This window comes from Esox lucius, chromosome 5, assembly GCF_011004845.1.
Source record: "Esox lucius isolate fEsoLuc1 chromosome 5, fEsoLuc1.pri, whole genome shotgun sequence".
Classification (NCBI taxonomy): domain Eukaryota; kingdom Metazoa; phylum Chordata; class Actinopteri; order Esociformes; family Esocidae; genus Esox; species Esox lucius.
The window spans coordinates 9,313,571-9,330,216 of record NC_047573.1 but is presented as its reverse complement, the minus strand read 5'-3'; the positions used below and the strand labels follow the sequence as shown (position 1 = coordinate 9,330,216).

Below are 16,646 nucleotides of genomic sequence, written 5' to 3'. Positions count from 1 at the left end.
GAAGAGAAAACAGTGCATCTCCAAAGCTAAGTTATCATAATATATGTCATTTGTTTAGGCAAAGGAGAGCAGTGAGTAGTGTTTTGGGTCTTTGTGTGAACCTAGAGTGGTGGGGAATAAAAAGAAAAAGGGTTGAGAAGCTCATTATCTAGTAAACACTGGGGGACAGGGAGGACTGCATGTGACCCCATTATTAAAGTGCCTGCACTCTTACCATGGTGGGGACCTCATAATCTGGACAAGGTGGCCCATGACAACAACAACAGAACAGTTGATATACACACACAAACATATGAATGCAGTACCTGTCAAAAGCTGAATGAGTAAGTGTACCCAAACATTTGACTGGTACTGTATACACATATACATACATAGCCACCAATTGTGCAAGTTCTCCCACTTAAAAAGATGAGAAAGGCCTGTAATTTTCATCATAGGTACACTTCAACTATGAGATACAAAATGAGAAAAAAATCATCCAGAAAATCACATTGTAGGATTTTTTATGAATTTATTGGTAAATTCCTCTGTAAAATAAGTATTTGGTCACCTACAAACAAGGAAGATTTCTGGCTCTCACAGACCTGTAACTTCTTCTTTAAGATGGTCCTCTGTCCTCCACTCGTTACCTGTATTAATGGCACCTGTTTGAACTTGTTATCAGTATAAAAGACACCTGTCCACAGCCTCAAACAGTCACACTCCAAACTCCACTCTGGCCAAGACCAAAGAGCTGTCAAAGGACACCAGAAACTAAATTGTAGACCTGCACCAGGCTGGGAAGACTAAATCTGCAATAGGTAAGCAGCTTGGTGTGAATAAATCAACTGTGGGAGCAATTATAAGAAAATGGAAGACTTACAAGACCACTGATAATCTCCCTAGATCCGGGGCTCCATGCAAGATCTCACCCCGCGGGGTCAAAATGATCACAAGAACGGTGAGCAAAAATCCCAGAACCACACAGGGGGACCTAGTGAATGACCTGCATAGAGCTGGGACCAAAGTAACAAAGGCTACCATCAGTAACACACTATGCCGCCAGGGACTCAAATCCTGCAGTCCCAGACATGTCCCCCTGCTTAAGCCAGTACATGTCCAGGCCCGTCTGAAGTTTGCTAGAGAGCATTTGGATGGTCCAGAAGAGGATTGGGAGAATGTCATATGGTCAGATGAAACCAAAATATAACTTTTTGGTAAAAACTCAACTTGTTGTGTTTGGAGGAAAAAGAATGCTGAGTTGCATCCAAAGAACACCATACCTACTGTGAAGCATGGGGGTGGAAACATCATGCTTTGGGGCTGTTTTTCTGCAAAGGGACCAGGTGACTGATACATGTAAAGGAAAGAATGAATGGGGCCATGTATCGTGAGATTTTGAGTGAAAACCTCCTTCCATCAGCAAGGGCATTGAAGATGAAACATGGCTGGGTCTTTCAGCATGACAATGATCCCAAACACACCGCCCGGGCAACGAAGGAGTGGCTTCGTAAGAAGCATTTCAAGGTCCTTGAGTGGCCTAGCCAGTCACCAGATCTCCGCCCCATAGAAAATCTTTGGAGGGAGTTGAAAGTCTGTGTTGCCCAGCGACTGCCCCAAAACATCACTGCTCTAGAGGAGATCTGCATGGAGGAATGGGCCCAAATACCAGCAACAGTGTGTGAAAACCTTGTGAAGACTTACAGAAAACGTTTGACCTCTGTCATTGCCAACAAAGGGTATATAACAAAGTATTGAGATTAACTTCTGTTATTGACCAAATATTTTATTTTCTACCATAATTTACCAATAAATTCATAAAAAATCCTACAATGTGATTTTCTGGATTTTTTGTTTTAATTACAGGCCTCTCTCATCTTTTTAAATGGGAGAACTTGCACAATTGGTGGTTGACTAAATACTTTTTTGCCCAACTGTACACTGCAACTTTTTCTTTCTTTTCCAAAAAAGTAGAAAAGGAAGGTTTTGAGTGAGGAACAGAAGGGTTTAAATTAAGAGAGTGGTCTCTTAATATGTTCAGGAGCTGTATATTACACACACACATACATATATATATACACACACACACACACACACACACACAAAGCCATTTTAACCACTCACTGTAGGGGCTTATGTTCTTCTACAAGTATTTTGAAATTACCTACGGAGCCATGCCAAAATTTTTGATTCACCTTTGGGAGTAGATTCCCTGATGTGCCCTCAAGACAACTGGTATATTGATATTGTCTTTGTGAATAGCAATGGAAATGAAATCTCTCATGGACCTGTTGTGGTGGTGGGTGAAGTTGGAGTGAGTCCAGTGATCCTGGCAACCTGCCTGGCCGTGACAAGCTGATGGGGGTCTACTATGTAGGTACTACAGCTTTGGTTACTACAGCTTTGTGTGGGTCACAGAGGTTAGCGTTAACACTGTTCAAAAGATGGTTCCTTTTCCTGATGATATTTTAGAATTGTCGGTTTTATGAAGATTTTTTGTGTTTATTTAAAAAAGAATAGGCCTACTAGGTGTAACTTAACTGCACTGTACGTCTCTTGAATAAATCTGAGCTAAAAAGAAAATTGTACTTTTAAAACAACTAGAACATTATTTGCATGTTGTAATCTAATCAGAATTCTGATCACATTTCAAATTATACTTTTATGTGGCACAGTGGGACTTGTCTTGTTGTGTAGGATGATTTATGATTTTTTTAACGTTAAATTCTTACTTTATGTCTCCATTTGTTTACAAAAAAAATTATAGGTAGAAACTTTGGTCAGCAATCTGGCATCTGCCAAGATAGGACCCGAACATAGCTCTTTGAAACTGTTAAGCTAGTAACAATAAGTTGGACCGCTAGCCCTACCATAGCATTGCGATTCCTGTTTCATGTTCAAAATTTAAGTCCATAGCTGTTTTTTAAGACCACATAACAACATTACACCAGTAGGCTATCATGCGTTAAGGGAATAAGTAAAATACTTGTGTGTGAAAATGACAAGGACACAGATTAGCCTTGGATAGAATATCCCTTTAAATATTACATTCTGGCATGTGCTATTTAGTCACTGAGTTTTGTCCATTATATGATGGCTGTATGTGGCCTGGAACTTCTTTTGTGAGTGTATAACATAATGTTTTAGTTATTTAGTAGTTCTCATCAATCCACGGGGGAAAAAAACGAAGACCCATAAAGTAAAACTGTTTGAGTATTTGGGACCACAACAAGCGTGTAGGCCTACACAATAATAAAATTTCTATAAGTTTAAGTGATTTTTGTATTACACGTGAAACGTATGCATGAATAAAGAACAGTTACGCACATGGATTACGCACATTAAAATCAATTTTCACTAAGCATGCATGGAGAAGAGACTCTTGCAGGATACTAATTTCCGGTTTCCTGATTTCCTGTTGTTCACACAGCCTATGGCTACGTTATATTAGCAGTATTTTGAAAATCACCACTGAATTCTGACCATTGTAGAAAAGCCTGAAACCAACAAATGATGACTTCATAAAGCAAACCCAAGTCAAAGTTGCTCAACACACCTCTTTCAATAGATTCCTGGACCTCCATTACTACAATCTAATAGTGACAGCCCACAAGCCCGTTATATTTGAGCGAAGGGGGAAGATAGGAGGTAACATGCTACAGACACATCCCCATTTACTAATGTCACACAACTGAGTATCTGAGGTACATTTGTCCTGCCAAACAAACATGTTAGTTGCAAAAGGTTTCTTTAAACATAAGCAAACAGAAAGAATCATCAATCTGTTCTGACAACATTTTGCAAAAAGAAGTGTGGAAAGGAAAAGTGTCAGTGACAACTGGGAATTGGAAATATATTTTTGGTATAACATTTGGAACATAGTAGAAAATAGAACTGTAGTCTTTACATAAACACCTCACAGGATTAAGCTATAACAACAAAACCTTGAGCGACCGGAAACTAAACCACACAGACAAGGCAGCATGTGACTGAGGGAGCTCGTCTGTGGTCGCTACTATAAACACCTGTCTTCAGAGTGGGATGACAAGTGGGGGCTGGTCATGCTGTGAGAAGGCTGATGGATAATATGGCTTGGTTTTAAATGTGGGCATAATATCCTCCCGTTCCACTAATTTCAGCCAAAACTAAATCAAATACAAATGGACCTCTCTCTGGACACCAACTTACGGTAACAGTATACCCAGACATTTCTGGCCAAAGCAATTTCGCTCTAATACACAGGTATCAATTTTCCCTCATATAAGTCTTTCCCAGAGGAACTAAAGTCAGTAAGTCATTTAACTGGGCCTCATTGGAGCAGCCAAGCCAATGACAATTCCCAAAGCGAGGGAGCCACACCTCTCTTTTGAATCACAGTTGTCCGTTTGCATATTATGGTAATCGGGTAGAGCTGCAGACAAGTGCCATGGGTGGGTATGAAAATGTTGCAACGGTTGCTGGCTTGGAACATAAATAAGCCAAAAGCCCAGTGGGGCAATAGTATACTGTATATGACCAGTATACCACAGCTATAAACTGTTCTTATTCACGACATATCAGTGTCTGGACACATCTATTAGTCATGGTACATTTATACCAGAAACGCCCAAGATTCTTTATTTATATTATAAACCGGTTACCAGTGCAATTAGAATAGTAAAAATCATGTGATGTCATACCCATGACCTACGGTCTCTTATACCATGTCCCTCAGCCAATCAGCATTTGATGCTGAAACTACCTGTTTGTGTTTAAACTCCCTTTAATCTAACAATTTGTTGAGGGCAGAAATATGTTTCATATTTTCTCAACCAAGGATAACAGAGCAGGGCCAGGAGTGGCGAGAGTTGGGTCTTAATGAATAAATACGTTGTGTGTTCAGACCACTCACTGGCTAGTGACAACATGCTCCATGTTGTCGCTTTACGTTTTTTATTCCAGGCTCATAGGTATTGCCTTGAAATCAATTCCCATTCCAACATTAGTCCATTGTGCTTTGGTAAATTGCCTACAGAAATGAAGAAGCAATTTCTTCAGAGTACGCAGTCTAAATACACTATATATGCACCATAACTGTATTTCAATGGTTTAACCCAAATCCAAACTTCTTACACTACCTGGGCAGGGAAAACGTCCACTGTTTTAATTTAGAATGGCGGTTTATTCTTGTTTTTGCATAAAATAAAATGCATCACTTTCATATGTTACAGATCACCATATGAGCGTCATATGTCTGGTATAAAAAAGGACAGGTAAATCAGCAATCCTCACATAACTTTCTGAAATAGCAGAGTGGTGGTCAAGAATTGCAAAAGAATGTGTGCTTGACTCCTAAAATGAGCAAATTACCAAAATAGAATTGATCCCTAAGAGTGGCTTCTTGTGGTGAATAGTTTATAGAACCGCATAGAGTTCATAGAGATAAGCTGTAACTCACACACACACACACACACACACACACAGTAACCAAGCCAATGTGGAGATTGATCAGCTGGGGCCAGTCCAAAATGGGGCCCGTCCTTCGCAGGCAGGCCAAGCCAAATAACTTGTCTCCTTGCACTTCCTCTGCACTTTTCAAGACCCAGTGAAAGAGGGTACAAGAGAAGGAACAAGGGCAAGAGACACGGTGTGGGAAAAAGAGAGAAATATTTTTTTTTTTTATAGAGGGACAGAATGTCTGGAAAGGTCAGTCAGAATTCTGACACCCATTTAAGAAAAAAGGAATGTTGGACCTAATTATATGTCTTTCCAATTCTACCTCAGTTTTGTTTCACGGAGAGAGATGTTGCAGAGAGAGATGTTGCAGAGATAGATGCGCGTTGCAGAGAGAGTGAAGAGGTCATTTAGAAATGTCTCTAAACATGCGAAGACCCACACAGCACACACTAGCGAAAATAACACAGACAATGCCAGTCCACAAGTCCGCTGTTGACATTCCCAGAACAGCCCGCGCCAGAACCCTATCCTCACGTCTGCGGGATCATCCTCAAGCTGGTTCAATAATCATTTATTTCCTTGGAAATTTAACACGTAAACTGGAATTCTCTGGGGCCATACGGCCAGCCCTGGCTCATTGCAGCACTCTAGAAATATCTGTAATATCTGCGCAAGTGTGAAATCTCTTATAATGATCTTCTCCATGGCCTGTTTTGATCCATTTTGATAGCAAACAGTTGTTTGAAACGTCACTACAGATGAAGCTGTGCAAGTCAAGAGGCTGTTCCATGCAGTCTATTGCTCACATACAAGAGTTTAGACGTAGTTATACAAACGCTGGGCCGTGTGACAAATGAAGTGAAAGTGCTTTTGTGTATATCCTGAGTGTACAATTTATTAATTTTTTTTACAAACATGAAATATCTCCCCATGTCAAACAAACAAATTGGCTGTCCACATTAATTAAATGGTACAGACATTTCCACATTTGTTTACATCAGGCAGGTTCTGGCTTTTTTATGCATCAGATAACTTGGCAGCTATGATTCAGTAAACACACGCCATACATTGTTAAGAAACAGGTAGCTCAAGTTTATGTTCCTCTAATTAAGTTGGAATTAAATTGTTGTTGTACATAAAAAGCATGTGATATTTTCAGTCAGTTATGGTATATTGGATGACAACTATCACCTCTAATGTAATATGAAAGGTGTGTGGTATCAGGAAAGGAAATTAAAATGTCTATTAATCATTTGATATAATGAACGTGGTTGTTAATTGTTAATTGCTTTAACGCATCCACACAATGGGAAGTAAAACCGACCGACAAAGACAGTAGGAATGCAACGACACAGTGGGCCCACGGTTCGGTACATATTGCGGTTTGTGGGTCACGTTAACGTTACATTTCGGTATGAATGACGTCATCATGTTAGAAGCAGTGTTGCCAACTTAGCAACTTAGATTTAGCGACTTTTCAGACCCCCTTAGCGACTTATTTTCAAAAAAGCGACTAGCGACAAATCTAGCGACTTTTTGTGGTGTTACTGGAGACTTGTTCTTACTCTTCTCAATGAGCAGCGGGTGCCGCCGTGGGCCCCTCCCCCATCTGAAAGCACTCACAGACGGCCCAGTCCTCGCACAGCAGTTCCTCCGAGCTGCAGTCAGAGCAGGAGATATAAACTCCTCCGTATGAAAATTAATTGCGCATGCGTTTCGCCAGAGTGTCTCTTTTGGGTAACTTTTGCCGGTCCCAAGCCTGGATAAAGGAGGAGGGTTGGTTTAAATTTTTTTGTATTTGTAGTTTTTACTCACATTTGTCTCTCCTACGACGTTATTCATGTCCTACAGGCAGCGTCCATCACGTGCAGTTGGTGCAGTTCTCTTAATCCATGACCATGATGATATCTCCCCTTGTGTGTCACCCTACATGTTTATTTTTTTTCTAGCCTTTTGATTTTGACTTAAATAGCGCCCCTTTTTTGATTTGTTCTTTGTTTTTTTGTTCAGGTGATTATTTCTTATACATGGACAACATTTGTAAATACGCATGTATATTCTTTTCCCCAACGAGAATCTTGTATGTTAAAAAAGAAAAAAAAATCCATTCATGATGCTGATGGGAAATTATGCAAATTAGGCAATGACGTCATTTAGCGATTTCTATCGACTTTTAGGACAGCCAATAGCGATTTTCTTTACTGAGGAGTTGGCAACACTGGTTAGAAGGGTTTTCACTAGAGTAGCCATCAGTGGCAAAGCAATGCTTGCAGACTGTACTTTGTACATGGTCCTCTTACCCTTGTCATCTTATTGAACGCTGAAAGCAAAATGTCCCCACACATTGGGTTTGAAAGACGTCGGTGCCTCTTCAAATTTGCTTCTCTCTGAACGCATTTTAGCTCTGGTCGGGTGCAGAGAGGAACAACAATTTCAGTCAGAATGTTAGATGTCAGCAAGAGGCTCCTAACGATTGGCTACTTTTCTCCCAACACCATTGTTGAAGACTAAGATAGCTAACTAGTACTCAGCTAGGTAATTTAGCTAGCTACATAGTGGACATTGGCTGTTAAATTTCCAGCAGGTACCATGGGAAAGTGCAAATTCAATCAGAAGTTGCTGGACAACACCAACTTTGCTTCGTGGTTGAAATCTGAAAATAAAAAACAACAAAAACGCTGCGAAAAGTGTCCAACAAACGCCTGGCATTTCTCAGTTTTATTTGGTCGTGTCACTGACTACAGTCCCGCGAAGTACAGCCAGATACGTTATTGTTAGCAGTAGGCTAACTGCTCTAACAAATGTGGGCACTTCAGTCGAATTGGTGTCCTTGTGATTTTCTTTGCGTGGGGTGTTATTCTGAAATTGGTCTTAAAATAATTCATAGTGACATTTAAAAAGTCTTCAAACTTTTTAAATTGTACTTTCTGAAATCTGCAGATGGGAGAACCTGTAGGGAGGTTTCCTACTGAGATGTCATTGCAAAAATGTCCATTTGGTTGCTTAATGAGGCGGGGATTGCAGTCCCTGCGATTGCCCACATTTTGAGACATAACTGTGGGGTAAAGTTTGTCAGACCTCAGGAGCCCCCTAACGGCCGGGGGCCCCAAGAAGTTGCCTGCCTCACCTGTTCCCAAGCTACGCGTCTGGTTCTGTGGATCTGAATCTACAATGTGCGTGTAGTCTGCAGCACAATAAGCACGTTTTGGAAATTATAGGAAAATGACCAGCATATCGTACCACGTGCGAACCACTGTGCACCGAAAGGTTCCATAACATACAGTGTACCGTTGCATCCCTAAAACACACAAATGTTATAACATCACATTGGTACACAATAATGACTTGTGTATCTTAATTATCAGGAAAGTGCACAATACGACGACGTACTACATAAAAGCGGGGACCTAGTCATGAGAACCACTTTTACAACTACTGTCATTATACAAACACTCCAAAATGCATCTATAAGCTCAGATATCACCCCTAACCCTCACAGACACGCACACGGCACACAAACACGCACACCCACAAAAGAAAATCAAGACGGCTTCTAATGGCAAGTCACCCGATATATGAAGGAACAGGTGTGCCAGGACTGTGGGTGGGGGGGTCGGGAGGGAGTGGGGAGGGAGTGGGCGGGTGGTAGGTGGGTGGTGTAACTGGAAAGCAGAGACAACAACCAGGCCAAAATGAGGAACGACACAAAAGAATCGACGGCAGGAGCAGCAGCAACGGCGCCAGCGGCACGGCAGCGTCAACAAACAGACGAGCGTTTCTGTGTAGCCGAGTTTCCTGTTTCCTGCGTGCAGGGCCCCCCCTAAAGTGAATGGGTTCTTGGTGCGGTTGCCAGTCTCCGGAGGCATCTCCGGCAGCCCTCATTACAGAATCTCACCTGGCAACCCAGCGTCAGTATTGTACACGTGGGGGGACAATCCCTGTGTTCTCCCAGGCAGATGTTCATCCCTGTGAAGATCTGCCTGGGGGGGGGGGGGGGGGGGCAGAAACCAACAGTGTATCGTGTTCGGTTCATGTGCTACATTAATTAGTATCACAACTTGTGAGATAACACCAGCAGGTCGTGATACATTTCTGCGGGGCTTCGATTAATCGGTCTAGTTTGAGGCCTATTAAACACAGGAACCGGTGCGCGTCACAGATTTGGCTCATCGTCGGACACATTACGACACAGTTCGAGTGTAATAATCAAGTGCAGCTGAAGAATATGATTGATGATTCGGAATGGTCTGGGACTGGCATTCAGGCCCACCAGGCAAAAGGTCACGTCCCGTCCGGACGAGTGGGACGTCGGCGTCCTGATTCTGGAGCGAGACTCTCAACATAAACTGTTTAACCCTAACGGTCTCTCCTCGCAGCCAAATCAAAATCTTTCACAGGTCTCTGTCCACTGCGCCTGTGGAAATCAATGTGGGAGAGAGCCAGAAAAGTGACCGAAACTGGGGTTCTCTCCAACTGAAGATGCTTGCTGTAAATGAATAGGCGGCTGTGCTATTTAATCTGTGTAGTAGCAGTAAAGGAAGCTGGCTGTCATTACCCAGAATAGTAACAGCTTAATAAATAGTTAAAAGGTACAACCACTACTATCTCACTCAACTTAGCTTTAACATATTTTGTACAAATACTCACATGCAAACACACACCCAAACACACACACACACACACACACACACACATTAACTTGCATGCTTGTAATTCCACAGCCTCTCTTGGCTAAGGAACTGTGGCTTTAATGAAAAGCCACGTATTTCTGTTTTAAGGGCGGACTGCGGAACAAGGAGCCCTTATTTGGCTTTTGTATGCAACCATTAAGTGTTGAAGTGGCCTTAACATCGAAAGCCGCAATGAAAGTGATATCATCAGGGGGTGGCGGGAGCAGTGCTCTTGCCCTGCCAAACCATCAGCACCTGGAATAAGTCCATCCGAGTTTCCTGAAGCATGTGCAATTAAAAAGAAAAGCAGGGCAATAGAAAGCCAGTGTTTCTTCACCATAGCAACCCAATTATTCTGCCACCCTGACCGGGTGCAGTGGAGGCTTCGTGAGGGCAGAGCAAAGTCTTAGTCATCTTATGTTAACTTTTAAGCTTGGTTGTTTTTGCCTACTGGATCTGCAGCAGGCTGAATGCTAAGCATGCTAACTGACGGAGTTGACAAAGTTACAACAACAACGGGTAAGATTCAAAATAACTTTTTTATTTACATTAAAATGTACAGTAGAAGGCAGCACCATACATATCAAAATTATCATATCGATATTCTGGGCAGACAAAACTAGCTGTAGGCCAGAGTCAACATAAAACCACTGTATCTTAATACAGCACAATGCAATGCCGGTCAAGGTTGCCATGCCGGTCTTGGTACCTCTACAAATCTGCCATGGCACATCCCAGGGCATGAACACAAACAGAGTGGCTACTAAATAGGGCCTGTGCCAACCATGGAGGACTCCCACTCGTAAAGCATTCGCCTTGGCAGAAATAAAGCGGCCGCGCCAAGTCTTTGAAAGGCCCAGGGCTGCATGACTGCTATTAAAAAGAGAAAAGTGTGTTAAACAGCTTCCCAACTCTGCCCGTCCAATAATGGGACGTTTTATATGTTATTATTTTCCCTTGTTAGCTGAGATTGGCTGTCTACCTACACAGAAACAGGCAGAGGGGGCAGAGAGAGAGAAAGAGAGATGCAGAGAAAGACCTCACTAAAGTCTCACAGTCATGGGCTCACAAGCGGGTGGAAGAACTAAGAAAGGAGAGAGTAGGAGGCTCTGGCAGACATCTGCATGGAAACCCAAGCCATGGAGAAACAAGCTAATAAATACGAGCAAAAACAGAAAAGCTATAGGGACCCTCTCTGCTGGGAAATGAAGAGAGTAGGCTTGGCTAAGGCCTGCTTGGCTGGAGTGAGGCGCTGACAACAGACAGACATAAAAACTGTGGAAAGCCACATTTCGCTGCGAAGGCAAAACACAGACAGTTTGTTTGTGGTGGTGGGTTTTTGTGTGAGTGTGGTTGTCTCTGGTAGTGTTGGTTTTCTCAAAAACACCAGGATCCCCACTGTCGGCCCACGCGACTGAGATCGAAGCGCATACTGATGAATGAATGTACATCCAAGGCATACTTATCAGTTGTTAGGGGCTGTATTGCTCTCTGAACAGGGTGAACGCCAGTCAAAGTTAACACAATTTAACACACTCCTGGTTAGGAATACCCCTGAACCTCATCTGAACTTATACCCCTGGTTAAACAGGAACAAGAACATGTCAGAGGAGTATTATTCCACCACTGAAAACCTTTCAGTTCCAAAACATTTCATGAAACAGAGTTTCTATTTCACAAGTTCAGACAGGTCTCAGATGTTTTGTACTGTTTGACAAAATGTTTTGCAACAAAATACATTTCTTTGATGGAATGAACACACCCCACATCACCTCCATGTCTGTAGATATGCACATGGGCCTTCAAGGGGTGGGATTATACAGATTAAACTGGGTTCAAATGTAGCCTGACAGAAACCACTTCAAACTTCAGCATTCTTGTCTGTGCCTTTAGCAGTGAATTCTGGTGCAGTGCACATATTGTTCCTGCTGAAGTGGAAAACTACAGACGTGTGTACAATCTCCAGGTAGGATAAGGCAAAATCAAGTCCAAACGTTTTTAGAAATGGAACTTGCGTTACCATTGTCTAGGAATCAATCAATGTTTGTCACAATCAATAGGAAGTGTGTCAAAATTAATAGAAGCGTGTCAAAATCAATGGAAGTGTGTCAATGGGACTGGGTCAAACAAAGTAATGTAAATGTTTGAGGGGGATACTTGCTTGTTAAGGGAAAATAACCACAGGTAACTGTAAACTTCCTCTGTTGCACCATGCAAAGATGCCCATTTTCTCATAATTACAGGGTTAATAGCATGTTGGCATTGTCAACATGACAACATTCATTCATCTTTTCAAAGCAAAAGCACCCATATAAATACTTTGGGAGAAGGTCAACCCAATTAACTTCAACTTAATGTATGAGAGTTTATGCCAACACAGAAAACGCTGAATATTGTTTAACCAGTCAAGCAATCTCTTCACTACATTCGCTCACATCTTGGGGACCATTTCTCTATCCATCCGAAGACATCAATTAGACATTGATGTAATTAGTGTTGATAGAAGTACATCCATCTAAGTGCAACGTCTGAGATGAATGAGAATGTGCAGACAATAGTGTCCAAAGACCACATACACGCAGCTCAGCTGATGGCATTTTGTGCCTGACCGTGACCTTCAAGCGCATGGCATATGGGTGATATAATCTAATTAACCATAGACATGAACAGAGACGGTAACGTGCAAGTGGTTTGGGGGCATGTGTGGGATGACTAACTCAGCTGCACTCTATTCAGGTCAAGTCAGCCAGCATCACAACCATTCACTGTCAAAGCTATAAACACTGCAACCTGAGAGCATCTCTCCCATAGGCACCACATTGTCCAGTCTCGATACTGTAAGACCGTAATGGAATCTACTGTAGGCGAATCCCAGTCCAGCCCCATTCCCCATTCCCAGCCTCTACTGTTCAGGAAAGGGCTCTATGTTTGACTACCCAGCATGCTCGGCTGTGCTCTCCCTGACATCATAATAGTGTGGATTCAGATCAGGACATCGGCTGCACTGCATAGCCTGCTTATATAACTGAACTGTCTCTCACTTTTAGTTTTCAGCACCACTGCCCCATACCCAGAGGCAGACAGAGAGCAAGAGAGAGAGAGAGAGACAGGGACCCGAGGCAGAGAGACCAGAGGCAGAGAGAGAAAGCAAGACAGAGAAAGAACAGCCAGAAATGAAGAAAAAAAACAGAGGCAGTACTTTAGAAAAAAAACAAGCTGGGAGAGGCAGAAGAAGGTCACCCCAGAACCCCTGAAGAGGCCCAGCCTGCCAGCCATCCCACACACACACACACACACACACACAGGGGAGGACATAGACCAGGTCACATGGGGCTATAGTCTGACTGTTCCACCAGGCTTTGCTGTACCTCCCTCTCTCTTGTTCAATTCAATACAACCCTATTACCTTCAAAACAAAACCAGTACCCAAGTCAAAGACCATGTACTGTACACATTAGTGCATTGGTTTGTTTGTGACGGAAACTACAATGTAGGAATGAGAGATACTTAACAACAAACGTAAAACATTGAATTTCAGAAGCGTTTAAAGCTCTCCCTGGGTTAATTTCTATGTACGTTTTCAGAAAATGTGTATGGTGTAATGTCTGATTTGGCCAAGGAGAATAATCAACAGAGGCAAAGAACACAGAGTTTTAAACAAGTGGGTAATGATTAATGTATAGGTACAGGTCTGGATGAAAGCCAATGGCCCCCTGTATTCATTTACTCAGAAAGAGAAAAATATTTTCCTCATAAATAAAAACAGCTATTATTATCCACAAATTGGTAGGATGACTTGCTTGGAGAACAACGTCAAAAAGGGCATTCTTTCTTTGATTTGTCAATTTCAATCAGCACAAAACAAGAGCCCAGCTTTGGTAATGGAGGTCTTTGAAGATCAAGAACTTCTAGATACATTCTATGCTGAGAGAGGATGTGCTCCGAATGTATTTTAAAAATACAAACCAGAGACATTGTAATACAGCTGTCAGAACTGGAATGCACATTAGGTCCCTATATTAAAGATTTCTGCATGATAGGGCCAAGAACAGACTATAGAATGCATGCATTACAATAGAATCACAAGTAACATTTTACCAAGCGTTTAATATGATGCAATAACGCGTGCATTAAACAAGAATACATGCTATGTTTTTCGCGAAAATAATCGTTGAACTCTAAAACTGACAGGGCCATTGCACAGTGGACAATCACATGCTATACACTTTAAAATACAAAATGCACGTGTTTGTGAACGCGCACGTGCGTGTGTGCGTGTCCAGTATCATAAATCCAACTTAGGTCCCTCAGTTGATAGCGTTAATACATTGCACACTGAACACAACGGCATTGACGAGTGTGTCCACACGGGAAACACTGACAGTACAATCGAGGGCAAGACAAAATTGCAGCAAATTATATTGTATTTTTCCCCCTTTTTTCAGTAAGCCACGGTCATCCTGAAGCTATACTGTAGTGTGTGTAGCCTACCATAGCCCTGCAGATCTGTCAAACCATGCAGCTACTGGTTGTGACAGATAAGCACAAATGCGACATGCAGGGTAAGTAGTTGCCAACACGTTTGGACGCAAAAATGTGCCAGTGAGACTCACCGTCAGGTTCTTCTGTTGTTTTAGACGAGAAAACCGTTGTTTTGAGACTGAAACGAGGATGAAAAAGTCAAAGCCACCTCGTATCCGATCTAGCGCAAGTGGAGTGGTAGGGCTTGCAACTGCAGAGCACCGGGCTTTCGATCAAATTCCAGCACCGCGTGCCGTCAAGCACTGTTTAGTGCAGTTGCTCTTTTGCACTTAAAAAGTCACTAGATAGTCGTTATTTTTGGGATTTTCCATAAGGTGTGTGCAAAAATGTGCTCCAGTAGGGTTTCGGTGGGCTGCCACGAGAGGGAAATGGAATCAAGAGAAATACTACGATTGCTCCTCCCTCTGCTTATGTACAGTAAAACAATTTAATAAAACTATCTACCGCTCTCTACAGGACTAACGCTGTAAATTACAAACACATCTGCCATCTTTGATGAAAACGACGTTAATTAAAAGTAACAGTTTTCACTTTGAATATCAGAACATGAGACTGAATAGGAAATTCATGTTTGGAGATGTTGAGCATCCCTGGCATCTATACCTGTCTGCCGCCGCGCGTTATCCTCGTCCTTATAGGTCCGCGGAGGACGCGCTCCACCTCCTCCCCTGGGAAGTAAAAAGACCTAGTAGGCTACCCAGCGGAAGATGAGATTAGCTGAGAGTGAAGACGTTTTCCTCAATAAAACAGCATAACCATTTCGTTAACACAATTGCATACACTAACACAAAGCCTAAGCCTGGGTCTAGTGGAGAAAAACAAGCAAAAATGTCTGGGCGTTGTGTTTATTGCATTTAAATGTCAAGGTGTTTGTAGCTAAAAACTTACACATCTGAGATAAGCCTACTTATTAGTAATGTAGACTGAAAACAAGTTAGACTGAAAACTAAGAATGTCTATCTGCTAAGCAGAACTTTGGTTCATATCCAACAATATGGGTGTACACTGCATTTTTTTTTCATATGGTATCAGTAAGAAGATATCCACAAGTTATATTGCCTGGAGAAAACATACTAGCTAGATTATATCATTATTTACTAACCTTAAGAACTTCCTATTTTACCATGACTCATAGTATTTCAAATACACACAACCCAAAAAATCCCCAGTGGGGTCTATTTTGACCTCGATAAGGAGTGGAAAAACACATTTAACACCCTTATCTTGATCCATTTGAAAGGAGTTCAGACTTTGCAAGCAAGTAGTTATTTAAGGATTTAATATGGTGTGATGAGAAAGAATATCTCATTGGTTGAGAGGAAGAATAGTATGCACATTGTCTTTTTCCTTTGTATTTATAGGGCACCTAATTTTTATGGTATTTTTTAATGCAGGGGAAAAAATACTTAATTTGTGTATGATTCCCACTTAATAATAAATATTTGAATTTTTTTTTAAAAAGCAAGAAAACAACACCCCTGAGCATGTGTGCCTCATTTCATTAGTGAGTGAAATAGATCAAGAGATACATATGTGCTCATTTAAGTGCTACAGCGGCATATAACAAAAATTCTGTGCATATCAGTAATTTTGGGTCCAAGCTTTTTACATGCTCACAAGTGCCCTACCTACTAGAAGGGGTTACTACAGCAGCCCTGTCCTGCACCACCCCATCACAAAGCATACACATCAGCCCCTAGCAATATAATTGTTCTACACTGCTGTAGCACTGCTTTTGGAGAGAACTGACTCACACTAAAGCTCTCTTACTCAGCAGCTGAAGTGGGCCTATCATCAATCTGGATATTAACTAATTAATGAACAAATGACCTGTAAAGCCTCAATATATCTGGATATTCGGTTAACCGTTGCTTGTATACAGCTTTTTGATACAATTTTGAAATAGAGCTGTGCTCATAAGTTTGCATATCCTGGCAGAAATTGTGACATTTTGGCTTTGATTTTGAAAATATGACTGATCAAGCAAAAAAACCTGCCTTTTATTTAAGGATAGTGATC

The 16,646-nt window shown here is 41.8% G+C and overlaps 1 protein-coding gene across 2 annotated transcripts in view; it reads right to left on the bottom strand.

Annotated features, from left to right (window-relative positions):
• Positions 1-15,161, bottom strand: part of LOC105007436 (thyroid hormone receptor alpha) — a 126,955-nt gene extending 111,794 nt beyond the window's left edge. For both annotated transcript variants that reach the window (XM_010866376.5, XM_010866384.5), the window contains exon 1: positions 14,699-15,161. The gene's annotated coding sequence lies outside the window, so the exon portion shown is untranslated. The remainder of the gene's footprint in view (positions 1-14,698) is intronic.
• Between the last annotated feature and the right edge of the window lie 1,485 nt (positions 15,162-16,646).